Source organism: Parus major, chromosome 4 (assembly GCF_001522545.3).
Source record: "Parus major isolate Abel chromosome 4, Parus_major1.1, whole genome shotgun sequence".
Taxonomy (NCBI): Eukaryota; Metazoa; Chordata; class Aves; order Passeriformes; family Paridae; genus Parus; species Parus major.
The window spans coordinates 33,686,656-33,692,767 of record NC_031771.1 but is presented as its reverse complement, the minus strand read 5'-3'; positions in this window follow the sequence as shown (position 1 = coordinate 33,692,767).

Below are 6,112 nucleotides of genomic sequence, written 5' to 3'. Positions count from 1 at the left end.
GAGGAGCCAAGAAACAACAGGCCTGTCAGTCTCACTTCAGTGCCTGGTAAAGATACGGAGAAGATTATCCTGGGAGGTATTGAAAAACACCTGAAAAGTGCAGTTGTTTCAGCCTGAAGAAAAAGAGACTGAGGGGAGACCACATTGCAGTCTACAACTTCCTCATGAAGGGAAGAGGAGGGGCACTGGCACAGGCTCCCCTGGGAAGTGGACAGAGCACCAAGCTTGACAGAATTCAAGATGTGTTTGGACAATGCTCTTCAGCACATGTTGTGACTCTTGGGATTAGTGCAAAAACATTCTGGGAGTGCTGTGGCTGAGAACTTTTTTGAAAACTACTGGAAACCTTTTGCAGATGTAGTTCTGCATGACACAGTCCAAATACATGAGACATGAAGCTGAGGAAGTCTCAATTCTTATTTAATTTGTCTTTACCTGCATTTTTCCAATTTGAATAAAACATCTGATATGAAAATATCTTGCTTTTAACCTGGTAGAACTATAAAGAATTTTAAGTAGACAAATTCTAATGAGGAAGGTGAGACAGTTTCTTGGGTTCTGCTACCAACCCTGCTTATAGCTGGCCTCATAATTTCTAACTACTTTATGTTCTCTTTCATTAAGATCGTTAATTGTGAAAATTTAAATTTTTTTTTAACATGACATTTTAAGAAAATAGTTTTACCTTCCAGTAAATTCAGTGTGTGATAAAAATGAAATATTTCCTGTCAATATTTTTTTTTCTCCAGTTCAAAGACATATGGGACAATCTTTTCAAAAAATATTTCTATGTGCATATATAAAATGAAATAAGGTTAAACTATCTTTGATGCTAGCTTCTGTCTGATTTACCTCAGGCTGGAATTAATCCAATAGCTGTTGAGGGGTTTTTTTTTTAATTCTGTATTGTAACTACATATAGGAAAATATGAAAATTGTGTATCAGCTACTTTTCTGTCAGAAATTGTTTCAACACAATTTCCCTTTACATATGGCCTTCTTTAATTTAAAAGAATGAACTTCCTATAAGAAAAAGGACCATGGTGTTGACATTTAAGATGTTCGACTCCTTTCTTAATTTCATCTAATGTGATAATTTCTAGAAAGTACATCACTCATCAATTTTTTACTTCTTTTTTCATACCTTTTCTTTTACTTTTGGTTCACTTTTTCTTGTTATTTCTGGATGTGACTACCTTATTATTCTGACCAGTTGTTAATCTATGGAATACTACAAGTATTATGCAGCACTTTTTTCAAATTGTTTTCTTTACTCCAAACCTTTTCTTTCAGTAGTAATAGATGTTGCCTAAAACATACATCTCACAATCACCATGCAGCACAAAATAACCTGCCCCAACTCAAAAAAAACCTCTGTATGTGACAGCTTTTTATTAAAACAGAACATCCACAAAGTGATGCACCTAGACAGTGACTATTTGTATAGAAAAATGGAGGGAGCCAAAATAACAGCTTGAAAGATAGCTATCACCATCAGACCATATATAAAACTGGAGAGTAGAATAAGAAGCTTGCTTTCATGGTTCCCTGCTAATTCCTTATTTTTCAGATTTGGAATGAAGGTTTTCTGGGATGTCTCTTTATTTTTTTCTTTCTTTCTTTTTCTTTTTTTCAGTTCTTACTTTTAAAGGTTAAAACATAATCAAAACAATATTTCTTCTCAACTGGATAGTACTCAAAGAAAGCACATCAGTAGTATCTATCAAATAAGATAATTAATAAGACTCCAGGATTTCAACAAATATCAAAATCCATATAACTCTGTGGTTGCAATCCTTTAAAGAAATAGACAAGTCACTTTCACTAGAATTACACAGGTGTAAGAAACTCAAGTTACTGTATGGGGTGACTAGTGCAATTTTAATTGCTCATCCTAGCTTTTTAGGAAGCCCTTTACAATTTGAGTGTAAGCCTACAACATTTTCTTTGCAAACATATAGACTTTTGCAGTGCTTGTTGGGTTGATAATCAAATTAATAGGGAAGACAGTCAGTCTTGCTTATAGTGTGTTGCCAAACTTGCAAGAGGCATGGGAGGGGTTCACATATTTTTGTTTTGGTTTTGCTGCCAGCTGCTGTACTGCTACGGTGTTTAAAGACAGTGCCAAATACAGGGTTTTAAAGGTTCTCCTATAATTATATCAGATAGAGAAAGGGTAGGGCATGCTTTAACACTGAATCTTTCCTTATTCATTTAGAGTCTGTCTCAAGCCTTGAGAAGTTTTAACATCTTGCAGAACCGCTTTCCTAGCAAGGCCTCATGCTCATGTTCTCATTCTTCCAGCAGACTATATTTTTAATAGTGTGTTACCGATTTTCAAGCATGGGATTAAGCCCAAATTACCTTATCTAGTAACTTTTTTTAAGTGATTTTATTAATAATTCTTCTATCCTCAATGAACATTGTGCTACCTTACTTGCTTAAAGATTTTATTTTTTTTAAAAATAATTCAGTTTCTAAGGGGGAAACCCAAGTAGCTAAGTGTTCCCCAGTCATATGGCCTATATGCAAGACAATGGATTGAAATATTTATCACTGTGATGCCTGAGATACAGACTGAACTAATGTTGAGCATGGCAGAAGTAATTTGATCCAGGAAAGACATTCTGGAGAACTAGAAGGCCTCTCTGAATGGGTACTCAGGAGAGGATTTTTAAATATTTTGTCCTTAGCTTCCTAGGCAGCTATTGTCTTCACCTCTTCTCTGGATATTTGTATTTTCTTTACTTCAAAACTTTTCTCTCAGTAGTAGCAAATATTTCCAAAATAACAGGAATCTCTCTCTTAACATTCCTTCTCTAATGTCAGTTAGAGGCAATCTAAAAACCAGTTATCGTCTCTCTTGTGTCTCATTGACTGTCACATCCTCCCACATGTTCTGACACATCTTTTCACAAAAACTGTCTACTTTTTAGACATTCTCAAAAATCAGGAAATTACACTGTACAAGTCTCTATTTCTCTTTTTTATCATCTCCAGTGACTTCCCTTTTCTACTTTATATGGAAAAGTGATCTAGACTTCACTGTATGGTCCTCGTTAAGCTAATAAACAGACTTTTTATTCTCATCAACTACCATTTCAATTATGACAATACTACTAACCTCAATTTCTTGTATTTTTTTAAAAACCCACATTATTGTTTTCCTATCCCGCCTGCTATTTTTGAAAAGGCAGACAGCAACAGAACTGTTTTTTTTAGTGTCTTACTCGAAATCTCACCATGAAAGTCGTGACATCTTGAGCATATAGCATGAGCACCGTGAAAGAAGATTTTTGACATCTATTTTCCACTTTGATGTATCCTGTTTTCTCTGATTTGGCCCAAGTACATTACATTTGTGTGCAAGTCCTGCTGTTGTCTTGGGTGAACAAAATAATCTAGCCACTCACTACCACGAGCTGATATGATGTTGTCCTCTAAAAATGCATTTTGGCAAATCTCTGAGCCTGTTATTCATTCATTTTCTTGCCTTCTAAGTTAGTTAGATATTTCTGGCAGCCAGTCTGTGTTTTGAATTCTTTTCATAGCTGTATACACAGCTAGGTGTAATATCTGAAATGTAGCATAGCTGCATAAGATCATCTTCTTATGAAGTAATTTATGCCTTTCAATGTAATACATGCAAAGAGAAAATGCAGCAACTGCCTTATGAATAACTCTCTTGGACATGGAAAAATGTTTCATACTTGCTGTAAGTTCCTTGTTAATGAAAAAACACACTCCACATTAAGTATGTGGCCTGAAATCTGTCTTTCAATTACCCCATGCAAAGCTGGACATTTGTGACATTTCTCTAGTTTTGTTTTCCAGCTGTTCTTCTTGTTAGAAGCTGGGGAAATGCACTGAGCTACATACCAAAGCACACATGCTGATTAGCTGTGTTTGCGTGCCCTTCTACACACATTGCCTGATAATTCATTCATAGGTGTGTGAATTTCTTAGTCTTTATAACAACTTGGATAACACCTTGAAGAAAATGAGAAGATGGTAACACAAAATGAATAAACAGTGTGACATATATCTGGAAGGTCATATTTCTGTCTTCTCTACAAAAACAGATTAAAACTACCTGGAGTTCCTTCACTTTGATGCCACCGTGGTCTGTGATGAACAGTGCAGCATAAGCTGCAGATTTAGTAAATGGAGGGAAATGGAAGAGGAACCACAGGCAAAAAAAGATTTATTGCTAGTCAAGAGGTTTACTAGAAAGCAATAAATGAAATGACATTCTGTACACAAACAATAGGCAAAGGTTAATAAACATTCAACATTGCATCCTTGTGCAGGAGTTTGTGTGAAAGATTTGACCCACATAACTTCAGCATCTAAGACATTATTTAGTGGTATTATTATTTCTTAACTTTGAACAGAAAATGCATGGAACTACCCTTCTCTCAAAGCACCAAAATCAAATATTCTTGGACTCATTTAGTATCTTTTCATGCCTGTGATTTCAGATAATAATTGTTTATGATACATTTGAGTCTAGCTAATGTATTACACAAAAACTCCTCAGGGCAAGCATTAGTGCAAATTTCACTTTGGTGAAAAAAATCACAAATATGATAAGATATGGTTTGACTCTTGACCACTGAATAATGCACCATGATTAACTGTCCCACATTTTCTTAAGTCAGCATATCAGCTTAAGTAAACATATCAGTATACACAGAATAAGGTGCCCAAGGCATATACTCAGTCTTCTGTAAACTGGCCACTTAGGAAGACAGATAACTTATGGTATACCACTGCCTGATGTGACAGCTCTTTCAACTTTTTATGTGAAGTTGGGTACTTTTTTCTTAAGGTTGGGTTATTTGAAAAGGTGGACCATTGAAAAATTGACAGTGGAAATCCTCATGCTTCTGTGAGTCTTCTTTAAAACTGAAGGAAAAGTTCAAAAACTGTCAATTTATGAATTAGAGAGAAAAATATTTCATAACTATTCCCTAACCCCCAAGTTTCACCAAAGAGGCTGAGATACTAACTCTGGATTTCTAATAGATGTCTACAAGGAGCTTTCCTATGGGCAGTATTTTGTCTTTTATGTAATTGGTTAAATTTAAAACTTATGATGGTAAAAGACTACATGGCAAGAGATTTCTTAAGGATACCTGTAGTGAGTTGACAACAAATCCAGTGCAGTTTGAAAGAGCAAAGCACACATACCCCTCACAGCCAAATGAACTCTGCTGACTCCAAGGGTAGATCACGGAGCCATGCTTCTATTACTTCCTCCTGCATTTGGAGGATTGGCACATCCTGTTCTAGTTAGGAACACTGTCTCATATCAAATACATTTCTCCAAGGTTATGGGTATCAGTATGGATCCTTTTTATGCTGCCTTGGAAGATGTGTAATTTAGATTCTTGAATGGAATAATGGTAAGAGTCTGTTTAGCCAACAAAAACAGGTTAGAAACCCTGGCTTAGTTTATCAGAATACTTCTAAACAATTTTAAGATACCCAAGACTGTATTCAACTAAGCTGATCTCTGGACACAGAATTATAAGCTTATTTTTTTTATGGAAACAATGTGTGCACTCAAATCTTAAAGCATTCCAGCACTTCTAAAGAGTCCAGATTGTTCTTAACATTCATGCCAAATTATCAACAATTTAGAAAACTCTTGCCAAAGGTCATTCCAACTACAGCTGTTTGGAATACAGAGGGGTTTATTGATCTTTTCCTTTGCATAGCTCTTTAAAACAATATTACATTGTGGAAATAAAAACCATGACAGATGTTGATCATTGCCATAGGAGAGGGAAGGAGGGGCAGGGGGATATCGGGGTTAAATTGAGGGTGAAAGATTCCATTGCAATGCTATTGTTAGGTTCCTATGTGGTAATACTGTTCTCATGATGTGACTTTAACCTGGCACTGTACTTGTGTCCCAGCAAATTAGGGAAGCTGGCTCAGCTGGTTGGGACAGAGTTCATTAGGCATGGCACTTGAGGTGGCATAATTTTCACAGCTCCAAAGCAAATTGGAGTCCTCCCAGAAACACAGGTATCATATTCTAACAAATCACTTATCCCAGAGGCCATCTTTGACTGCTCTTATGAAGCAAGGTGAATCATGATCT